Consider the following 12,404-nt stretch of genomic DNA (forward strand, 5'->3'; position numbering starts at 1 on the left):
CTTCCAGTGCCATCCATGTTGCTGCAAATTGCAAGTGCTTATCTTTTTTGAATGCTGAGTAATATTCCATGGTGTATATGTACCACATCTTCTTGATCCAGTCATCTATTTTTGGGCATTTGGGTTGTTTCCAAAGCTTAGCTATTGTAAACAGTGCTGCTATAAACATAGGGGTGCAGGTGTTCTTTGGAATTGATGTTTCTGTGTCCTTTGGGTAAATACCTAGGAGTGGAATTGCTGGATCCTGTGGAAGCTCTATGTTTAGTAGGTCCAGAAATCTCCACACAGCTCTCCATAGTGGTTGGACCAGTTTGCACTCCCACCAACAGTGCAGGAGAGTTCCTTTTTCTCCACAACCTCGCCAACATTTATTGTTGCTAGTTTTTTTAATATGTGCCATTCTCACTGGTGTAAGATGGTATCTCATGGTAGTTTTGATTTGCATTTCCCTGATGACAAGTGATGTTGAACATTTTTTCATATGCCTGTTGGCCATTTGCATTTCCTCTTCAGAGAAGTTTCTTTTTAGCTCTTCTGCCCATTTTTTGACTGGATTATTTTCTTTGTTGTTGCTGAGTCTCATCAGCTCTTTGCAGATTTTTGTGATCAATCCTTTATCATTAGTGTTGGGTGCAAAAATGTTCTCCCAGTTGGTGGGGTTTCTCTTTGTTTTTGTTATTGTCTCTTTTGCTGTGCAGAAGCTCTTTAATTTGATGTAGTCCCAGCTGTTTATCTTTGCCTTCACTATCACTGCTTTGGGTGATGTGTCTGTAAAGATATCTTTGATGTGCAAATCACGTAGTGTTTCGCCTATATTTCCTTCTATATATTTTATGGTTTCAGGTCTTATGTCTAGTTCTTTAATCCATTTTGAGTTGATTTTTGTGTATGGTGTGAGGTAGTGGTCAAGCTTCATTCTTTTGCATGTAGCGACCCAGTTTTCCCAGCACCATTTATTGAACAAACTTTCTTTGCTCCAATGCATAGTCTTTGCTCCTTTGTCAAAGATTAGTTGACCATAAATCTGTGGGTTTATTTCTGGATTTTCTATTCGATTCCATTGGTCTGTATGTCTGTTCTTGTTCCAATACCATGCAGTTTTGATGATTATGGCTTTGTAGTATAGTTTGAAGTCTGGGAGTGTGATGCCTCCATTCCCTTCTTTTTTTTTCAGGAGAGCTTTGGCTAGTCGGGGTTTTTTGTGATTCCATATGAATTTCATCAATAATTGTTCTATTTCTTTGAAGAATGACATTGAAATTTTGATTGGAATAGCATTGAATCTGTATATTGCTTTTGGAAGGATGGCCATTTTAATAATGTTTATTCTTCCAATCCATGAGCAGGGGATGTGTCTCCATTTCTTTGTGTCTTCTTCTATTTCTTTTAACAGTGTTTTATAGTTTTCTTTGTATAGGTCCTTTACCTCTTTTGTTAGATTTATTCCCAAATATTTGATTTTTTTTGTTTCAATAACAAAAGGGATGGTTTTTTTTGATTTCCTCTTCTTCAGATTTATTGTTTGTGTATAGGAAGGCTACTGACTTTTGCATGTTGATTTTGTATCCTGCCACTTTACTGAACTGATTGATGAGTTGAATTAGCTTTTCTGTGGAGTTTTTGGGGTTCTCTATGTATAATATCATATCGTCTGCAAATAGTGATAGTTTGACTTCTTCTTTTCCTATTTGGATTCCTTGGATGTCTTTCTCTTGTCTTATTGCCCTGGCTAGGACTTCCAGTATTATATTGAAAAGCAGTAGTGAGAGTGGATATCCTTGTCTTGTTCCAGATCTTAATGGAATTGCTTTCAGCTTTTCACCATTGAGAATGATACTGGCTGTTGGCTTGTCATAGATGGCCTTTATGATGTTGAGGTATGTTCCTTGTATCCCAAGAATTTCAAGGGCTTTTATCATGAATGGGTGTTGCACTTTGTCGAAAGCTTTCTCAGCATCTATTGATATTATCATATGGTTTTTATATTTCTTTTTGTTGATGTGTTGGATAACGTTGATTGATTTTCGGATGTTAAACCATCCTTGTGTCCCTGGAATGAATCGACTTGGTCGTGGTGAATTATCTTATGGATACATTGTTGGATTCAGATGGCTAAAATTTTATTGAGGATTTTTGCATCAGTGTTCATTAGGGAGATTGGCCTGTAGTTTTCCTTTTTTGTGTTGTCCTTATTCGGTTTTGGTATTAGTGTAATGTTGGCTTCATAGAACGTGTTTGGTATTGTCCCTTCCTTCTCAATTTTTTGGAAGAGTTTGTGAAGGATAGGCACTAATTCGTCTCTGAATGTTTGGTAGAATTCATTTGTAAATCCATCAGGTCCTGGGCTTTTGTTTTTGGGGAGGTTTTTGATTACCATTTCAATTTCGCTAATTGTAATTGGTCTGTTTAGGTGTTCTATTTCTTCTTTATCTAGCTTTGGGTGATTGTAGAGTTGTAGGAATTTGTCCATCTCCTCTAGATTGTTAAACTTGTTTCCATATAACTGTTCATAGTAGTTACTGATTATTCTTTTGATTTCTGCTGTGTCCGTTGTGATTTCTCCTCTTTCATTGATGATCCTGTTTATTTGTGCTTTCTCCCTTTTTTCCTTTGTGAGCCTGGCTAGGGGTTTGTCTATTTTATTGATTTTTTTCAAAGAACCAGCTCTTGGTTTCATTGATCTTTTGGATTGTTTTTTTAGTTTCAATTTCATTTATTTCTGCTTTGGTTTTTATTATTTCTTTTCTTCTACTGGTTTTGGGTTTTTTTTGTTGTTCTTTTTCTAGATCTTTGAGCTTCAAGATTAGGTTGTTTCTTTGAGTTCTTTCTTGTTTCTTGATGTGAGCTTCTATTGCTATATATTTTCCTCTTATTACTGCTTTTGCTGCATCCCATCCATTTAGGATACTGGTGTCCTCCTTGTCGTTCAATTCAAAATTTTTTTTAATTTCTTCTTTGATCTCCTCGTTAGTCCAGTGGTCTTCCAGTAGTGTGGTTTTTAATCTCCATGAGGTAGGATAGTTCCTTGCCTTCTTTTTATGGTTTATTGCTAGTTTGATGCCTTCGTGGTCAGAAAAGATGGTTGGTATGATTTCAACAATGGTGTATCTGTTGATGTTTGTCTTGTGCCCCAGTATGTGATCGATCCTGGAGAATGATCCGTGTGCGCTTGAGAAAAATGTTTACTCCGTTTTTTTGGGGTTTAGTGTTCTATAGATGTCTGTTAAGCCCGATTGCTCTAGGTCCTTATTTAGAGCTTTGGTTTCTTTACTTATTTTTTGTCTTGTTGATCTATCCATTGTTGATAGTGGTGTGTTGAAGTCTCCCACTATGTATGTGTTTTCTCTGATGTCTGTTTTCAGAGAGGACAACAGTTGTCTGATATATTTTGGTGCTCCTTCGTTTGGTGAGTATATGTTATTGAGTGTTATTTCTTCTTGAAGTATTGTCCCCTTGATCATAATGTAGTGACCATTGGGGTCTCTTTTTATCTTTTTGAGTTTGAAATCTGTTTTATCTGATATAAGTATAGCTGTTCCTGCTTTCTTTTTTGGTCCATTTGCTTGTAGGATTGTTTTCCATCCTTTAACTTTGAGCCTATTTTTATCTTTTGTAGCTAAATGTGTTTCCTGGAGACAGCAAAAGGTTGGGTTTTGTTTCTTAGTCCAAGCTGCAACTCTGTGTCTTTTTATTGAAGAGTTTAGTCCATTTACATTTAGAGTTAATATTGATATGTTAACATCTGTATTTGCCATTGTGTTTGTCTTTCCTTTGATTTTATTTATTCTTTTAATAACTTTTTTTTTTTGGCCTTCTTTCATTGTTATTCGTCCCTCTGAGGTTCTGGCTTTAGGAGTCCTTGTAGTATTTTTTGGAGTGGGGGTTTAGTTGCAATGAAATTCCGGAGTTTCTGTTTGTCTGGGAAGGTCCATATTCTTTCTTCAAAGAGGAAGGAGAGCTTTGCGGGATAGAGTATTCTTGGTTGGCATCTGTTTTCTTGGAGTCTGTTGACTATGTCCCTCCACTCTCTCCTTGCCCGTAGTGTTACTTCAGAGAAGTCTGATGTCAGCCTGATTGGCTTTCCTTTGAATGTTATCTGTTTCTTCCCTCTTGCCAGCTTCATTATTTTTTCCTTGTCCTGGATTCTTGGGAGCTTTACTATTATGTGTCTTGCTGTATTTTTTCTTTCGTCGTGGAAGTTTGGTGTTCTTCTTGCTTCTTGTATATCAATTTTCAGCTCCTTCTTCACATTTGGGAAGTTCTCTTCAATCATCTCTTTGAAAATTTTCTCTGTTCCTACTTCTCTCTCCTCTCCTTCTGGTATTCCTATAACTCTTATATTTCCTTTCCTCATGGAGTCAGATAGTTCCCGAAGTCTTTCTTCATTCTTTTTCCTTCGTACTTCTCTTTCCTTTTCTGTTTTGGTTCCTTTTATTTCTGTGTCTTCAAGAGTACTTATTCGTTCTTCCATTTCATCAATTCTGCTTTCATTGCTTTTCCCAGAATTCTTTAGTTCTTCCATTAATTCTTTGATCTCCTGCATTTCTTTTACTTCCCTCTTGAGGGATTCAATTTCATTCTTCTGATCGTTGATTATTTTTCCCTTATCATTGTTTTCCTTTATGACTTCTGTCAGTTTTTTAATCACGGCAGTTTTAAATTCTCTTTCTGGAAGGCTCAGAAGTTCTTCCAAGTTACTGTCGTTGCAATCTGGGGGCTGGTTTTCTTTTTGTAGTGTGCTTTTTCTCTGGAGAGTTGCTAGGTTGAGTGTGGTTCTTCTCCTCCCTACTGTCTGTTTTCTAATTTGCTGTATGCGTTGGGACACTGTGTTGTTGGGACTGGCCGGCATCTTGGGTGGGCTTCTCTGCTCCTCTCTGGTTCCTCCAGGAGTCTTCTGTCAGTTTCAAGCAGTCTTTACTGGAGAAAGGTCCCTGTTTTAAAATGCCGATGTGGGGACACACTCCCCTGTGCGCCTGGTCTGCCCCAGCGGTGGGTTCCTGCTCCCCCTCTGGGCTTGGACTGCAGGCCAGAGGGGGTCTGGCATGGGCGAACTTCCCCTGCTCACCTCTGGCTCCTGAGGAAGCCTTCTGCAGGTAGTCTTTACTGAAGAAATGTCCCTGTTCTAAAATGGTGATGTGGGACACACTCCCTGCGCGTCCGGTCTCAGGCACACTCTTCTGTGCGCCTGGTCTGCCCCGGCTGTGGGTGCTTGCTCTCTCTGTGGGCTCAGACTACTTGTTCGGAAGGGGCCGGGTGTGGGCTAACTCCCCAGCTGGCCACTAGCTCCTTCAGGAGCCTCTTCTGGCTTCAAGTCGCTAGGTGGCGCCAGAGATCTCTCCTAGAGCCCTTGGGGAGCTGATTTTCCACCCCGTGGGACAGGGAGCAGAGCGGGGATGGTAGGGTACACCTCAACAGCTTTGGGGTGCTGTGTCTGCCTTGTGCCCCACCGTCATGGGGAACCCACGCCCCTAATTTCGTGCCCCGGGTCTCAGTTCCAAAGCCCTCAGTTCCAGGACGCGGGCTGTAGCCCAGATCAGTGGCGCGGGAATGGCGCCTTTTGAATCCCGCTCCCCTGCCTGGGCTCCTGGTTCCTGCTCACTCAGGGAGGGCCTCCGAGCGGCTCCCCGCAAGCCTATGTCGCAGGCGCGGGGACCTGGGCAGCTGCGATCCGATCCGGATCCACGTTTGCTTTTCAACCGCACTGCTTTTCAGCGCGATCCGCGCCGCTTTTCCGCGCAATCCCGATCCGCGTCTGCTTTTCCAGCGCACCGCTTTCTGCGCAAGCTTACCAGGCGGCCAGGGGCTGTGTGCTGGTGCTGGTGTGGTCCATTTGCTTGTAGGATTGTTTTCCAACCTTTTACTCTCAGTATGTTTATATTTTGTAGTTAAATATGTTTCCTGGAGACAATAGAAGGTTGGATTTTGTTTTTTAATCCAGCATGCTACTCTGTGTCTTTTTATTGATGAGTTTAGTCCATTTACATTTAGGGCTATTGATACATTGATATATTGATACATTGGCGTCTGGATTTGTCATTTTATTTGTCTTTTTGTGATCCTATTCCTTACCGTATTATGTTCTTCCTATTCATTTCTCTGTTGGGTTGGGCTTTTGGGCTTCTTGTAATATTTTTTGGAGTGGGGGTTTAGTAATAATGAATTTCTGGAGATTCTGTTTGTCTGAAAAGATCCTTATTTCTCTTTTATAGAGGAAGGAGAGCTTTTCAGGGAAAAGTATTCTTGGCTGGCTTTTCTTTTTTTTCTGGTTGGTTATTTTTTTATTATTATTTTTATATTCCCCAAGCAATTGCAACCCCTTTATTTTGACCCCGATCCCTCCCTCCCCACCCTCCTCCCCTCATAAAGTGTCTCTGGTTCATAGTTGTTTGTTGATTATGATTTTCACTTTCTTATAGATATTCATTTTCCTGGTCCCTTATTTAAGTTTTCTAGATTCCTGCTATGAGTGAGACCATCTGGTATTTTTCTTTTTCTTTCTGGCTTATTTCCCTGAGCATGATCCCTTCCAGCGCCATCCATGTTGCGACAAATTGCATGTGTTTATCTTTTTTGAATGCTGAGTAATATTCCATGGTGTATATGTACCACATCTTCTTGATCCAGTCATCTATTTTTGGGCATTTGGGCTGTTTCCAAAGCTTAGCTATTGTAAACAGTGCTGCTATAAACATAGGGGTGCAGGTGCTCTTGGAATTGATGTTTCTGTGTCCTTTGGGTAAATACCTAGGAGTGGAACTGCTGGATCATATGGAAGCTCTATGTTTATTAGGTCCAGAAATCTCCACACAGCTCTCCATAGTGGTTGGACCAGTTTGCACTCCCACCAACAGTGCAGGAGAGTTCGTTTTTCTCCACACCCTCGCCAATATTTGTTGTTGCTAGTTTTTTTTAATATGTGCCATTCTCACTGGTGTAAGATGGTATCTCATGGTAGTTTTGATTTGCATTTCCCTGATTACAAGTGATGGTGAACATCTTTTCATATGCCTGTTGTCCATTCACATTTCCTCTTCAGAGAAGTTTCTTTTTAGCTCTTCTGCCCATTTTTTGACTGGACTATTTTCTTTGTTGTTGTTGAGTCTCATCAGCTCTTTGCAGATTTTTGTGATCAGTCCTTTATCATTAGTGCTGTGTGCAAAAATGTTCTCCCAGTTGGTGGGGTTTCTTTTAGTTTTTGTTATTGTCTCTTTTGCTGTGCAGAAGCTCTTTAATTTGATGTAGTCCCAGCTGTTTATCTTTGCCTTCACTATCACTGCTTTAGGTGATGTGTCTGTAAAGATGTCTTTGATGTGCATATCCCGTAGTGTTTCACCTATATTTCCTTCTATGTATTTTATGGTTTCAGGTTTTATGTCTAGTTCTTTAATCCATTTTGAGTTGGTTTTTGTGTATGGTGTGAGGTAGTAGTCAAGCTTCATTCTTTTGCATGTAGCAACCCAGTTTTCCCAGCACCATTTATTGAACAAACTTTCTTTGCTCCAATGCATAGTCTTTGCTCCTTTGTCAAAGATGAGTTAACCCTAAATCTGTGGGTTTATTTCTGGATTTTCTATTCGATTCCATTGGTCTGTGTGTCTTTTCTTGTTCCAATACCATGCAGTTTTGATGATTATGGCTTTGTATTGGCTGGCATTTCTTGACCTGGAGTTTGTTAAATATATCACTTCATTCTCCTCTTTGCCTGTAATGTTTCTTCAGAGAAGTCTGATGTCAGCCTGATTGGTTTTCCTTTATGGGTTACCTGTTTCTTCCTGCTTATCAGCTTCATTATTTTTTCTTTGTCTTGGACTCTTGGAAGATTTACTATTATGTGTTTTGCTGTTCCTCACCTTCTGGGATTCAATGTAAATCAAAACCACAAAGAGACACCACCTTACAGCAGTGAATGACACTTAAAAAACTAGCAACAACAAATGGCGAGGATGTGGAAAAAAAGGACTCTCCTACAATGCTAGTGGGACTGCAAACTGGTCCAACCACTATGGAAAGTTGTGTGGAGATTCCTTAACTACTAAAAATGGAGTTATTCAGACTACCATACGACCCACCAATTCTACTCCTAGGAATCTACCCAAAGAACACAAAAACATTAATTCAAAAGGATACTTCCTCCCCTATGTTTATTGCAGCACTATTTACAATAGGTAGGCTATGGAAACAACCCAAATGCCCAAAAATAGATGACTGGATCAAGAAGATGCAGTGTATATACACAATGAAATTCTATTCAGCAATCGAAAAAGATAAACTCATGCCATTCGCAGTAGCTTGGAAGGAGCTTGAAGGGATTATGGTCAATGAAATAAGTCAGAAGAGAAAAATATTGGATGGTTTCATTTATAGGAGGAATATAGGGGAATCTTATAAGAGATCAGAAAAAATAATAATAATAATAAATAAAAAAACAAAATTAACAGGCAACTGTAAATCAGAGACATTCTGTAGGGGAGGTGAAGGGGTCAAAACAGGGGAGGAAAGAGTACAAGGGTCTATGGCAATGGTTAGGGGTGAATTGTGCATGGTGCATGGGTGAATTGGTGGAGGGAATTTTACAGGGACTACACCTGAGAGGAGAAAACAAATATTGTACAAAAATGAACAATGATGTAAAATATATATAATTTAAAAAATAAATTTGGGCCTCCCTTGTGGTGCAGCGGTTGAGCGCTGGGTTGAGAAGCTGCCCGCAGCCTCTGCAGTGCCGGTTCAATCCCCAGCCACCGCTGAGGGTCCCACGTGGCACACAGACCTCTCCTGCCACCCCCACTGCTCCCTTCAGCAGTGTACTTTGGTCCTGCCTGTTTTGCTCCCCGCTCTGGCTCTGCTGAATTCTCTCACCCTTCTGCGCTTCTGACTGTACCCAGTGCTTGTATAAATAAATCTTTTAAAAATAAATAAATTAATTAATTAATTAAAAAATTTTCTGATTCATTCATGGAATATTTGTTGAAAATTTAACCATACATCACATGCCATGCTAGGAAGACAAAACTGTTAAGGTGATAGAGTTCATAATATGTGAAATATAAATATAGTATGATGAAATATAAATTTCTTCACTTGAAGAAATTTACAAGCTTATCAGAATATGAATATAAAACCACTTAATTCCAATTAGAGACTGTGGAATACATGCTTAAGGTTGAGTCATGATGATAGGAAAAGACTTCTTACAGAGTTTTCCCTCACCCTAAAGCCCCATTCAGTCATCCATTTACTCTTTCATCTCACAGGCATTTTTAGAAGCCACACTATGCATGCAGTTAAGCCATATTTTGCATGCACAACTTTATGCATGAAATCAGGAGCATAAAGAACAACACCTGAGATTGCTACCTTAAAACTTGGGAATTGAAGAAATGTAAATTTGACAACTTTCTGGACCTTTAATATTTACACATTTTAAAGAAATCTTAGTATTATAAGCTTAAATGTAATGTCTTACAGCAGATACTGAAAGTACTATATTAGAGCCTTATTACCTCAAATGAATATTTTCAATGTAGAGGGATCTTCTTTTTTTATTATTTCTTTATTTTTTATTATTTATTTATACAAGCACTGGGTACAGTCAGAAGCACTGGAGGGTGAGAGAATTCACCAGAGCCAGAGTGGGAGCAGAACAGGCAGAAGGACCGAAGTACACTGCTGAGGGGAGCAGCGGGAGCGGCAGTAGGCATCTGCGTGCCACATGGGACCCTCGCAGATGGCTGGGTATAGAACTGGCACTGCAGAGCAGCCTCAAAGCCCAGTGCTCCATCGCTGCACCACTGGGGAGGCCCTAGAGGGATCTTCCTTAAAAAAGGAGGAGAGAAAGTGATTCTTAAAACTTAGTCAAAATTCATATTTACTTTTTTGATATTAGAATATTTAAAGAAAAAGATTCATATTTACTCTGGCTACTGTGAATAAATAGTCCGGGTTTCCATGTTTAATAACTTATTTCTTGAGCATGTCAACATCATTGCAGTTTGTTTTCAAATCTCAAATCTGTCTGACTCTGAAACAGAAATGATAAACGTATGCATATATGTTATACAGTTCAATAATATACATACTTTTTCACCAAATCATACTAACTCAGCTAGTTCAATACTATTAAAATGCAATTACAAAGTTATCTGATTAATGTAACAACAAAATCAAAATCTATTGATGGATCTTTCTTTTTCTTTTTGTTGCATCTTCTAAACCATTTTCTCTTAAAGTAAGTCAATCTCCCAAATGCTAGGGTTTTAGTGTCAGCACATAGCAGAACTGATGAACTAATCAATTTTTTGCTTTTTAGCTTTATCAACAGGACCTAGATAAACATTATTTATTCATTTTTATTTGGAAGCAGCTTCATAGAACTTACTAAGGGATGTTAGATACTATCTTACTTCTATAAATATCTTCTAGTAGTGGGTATAGCATATAGGAGGGAAGTATTGCTTTCAAAGATTTATAATGACAGCAATTATAATACTTTGATGAAATGAGGTGGAGAGAATAGTAAATATTCTGTTTATGCATTTCTGCCAATTCATGTTAAAACCTCTGTTCCACAGAATATTTCCAATTTTGTATTATTTCAGAAAGAAGGAGAGCCCACATTCCTTTGGATAAATTCCTTGACTTGATGTCAATATGTTTGCAGTGGACAGTAGAACTATCAAAATATTTGTGATAGAAAATCTCCTTTTCAGAAGGCAAGTCTCCATACACTGTTTCTGCAGTCTAATCCGAAATTATCCACTCAATCCATGGTACCTCTCCACCATAAGAAATTATCAGAGCATACTCTAAATGAATTTTAGACCATCTAATTTTGATATCAAAACTGTTAGAATCAATGTCTTTACCAGGAAAGCTTGTTCATAGGAAAACCTTTCTTAAGTAAATGGCAAAAATTGATTGCCTTGTAGATCAAGTCTTTCCCTAAAGGTCAAATCCACTTTCACTATACAGTGCAAGGAATTACATAGAGTAGTTCAAAAGTAGTGAAGCATGTCATAGCCCTTTTTATCTTTAATAAGTAAAGACAAAGTGACATACCAAATCTCCTCTTCTTTAGGTTTGTGTAGAAATCATAAATTATAAAACTGCATCCAGGGCCTCCCCGGTGGCGCAGCGGTTGAGCGCTGGGTTGCGAGGCTGCGCGCGGCCTCTGCGGCGCCGGTTCAATCCCCGGCTGCTCCCCGGCCACCGGAGGAGGGTCCCACATGGCGCGCAGACCTCTCCTGCCGCCCGCTGCTCCCCTCGGCAGTGTACTTCGGTCCTTCTGCCTGCCCTGCTCTCCGCTCTGGCTCTGGTGAATTCTCCCGCCCTCCCGGGCTTCTGACTGTACCCAGTGCATGTATAAACAAAACAAACAAACAAACCAGCAAACAAATAAATAAAGCATGCCTCTTTTAAAAAAAAAAAAAACAAACAAACAACAACAAAAAAAAAACTGCATCCAAATCAAATTCTACTCAATGATACTAGCACAATGGAAATGGAAGCATCAGTTACTGGTATCAAACATACTCTATTTATCTCAATGCACTATCATCCCATTCTACATCTTATGTTAAAAAAAAAAAGAGATATTGTTTACATTTTAAAATTTTGAGACTTTGTCTCTCTTCTCTCAACCTTCCTGTTACAATTTCTGGCTCACTTGCATTTCACTGAATATCTGGGGTAGATCAGAAAATATCTATGAAATTTGGGAAAAGGAAATACTTCATTTGGATGTGTGAATCTTAAAGCATTCCAATAATCATAACTGTTATTACAGTTCTTTCATTCATATAAGGGTAACAGAATAGGAGTTAAAGTGGGATAAAGTTGGCACCCTTTCGTGCCAGTTAACAACATTTGGAAAGATTCAAGTCTTATCCATGAGGCTTCCTACTCTGATTACTTATAAAACCAGTCTTTGAAGGGAAACTGCTGCCACAGATCATATGGTCTTTATGGCTTTGATTTTTTTGGCTCTAAAACCAACAAGATGTTTTTTCTCTAACAGAGCTACCTCATCCCTCATCGTAGCAAGCCACTGTGAGTTGCTTACTACTATGCTTTTGAGATGTGAGCTTGCAGGTTCCATATCTGAGCTGTACTGAACAATTTAACAGAGAGCAATTTGTAGCATCCTATTTTTCTCTGATGATTGATATAATATTGGAATTCAGGTCCAACAATGTGCTTGCTCTGTGCCAGGCATTTGCATGAATGCCTCTGAGCAGAGTATGAGAACTTTTTTACCCAAGACCTGGATCTCCATCCCCTTGGAAAATCCCATTCCTGTTGCTTCAATCTTGAGCCTTAACAGACCTGTTCCTTCACTGAAAGCCACATCTCCACTGACTCCTTCCAATAAGACTAGCATCTTCTGACCCACTGAAGACTTGAAT

The sequence above is a fragment of the Talpa europaea genome, assembly GCF_964194135.1.
Source record: "Talpa europaea genome assembly, chromosome: 4".
Classification (NCBI taxonomy): Eukaryota; Metazoa; Chordata; class Mammalia; order Eulipotyphla; family Talpidae; genus Talpa; species Talpa europaea.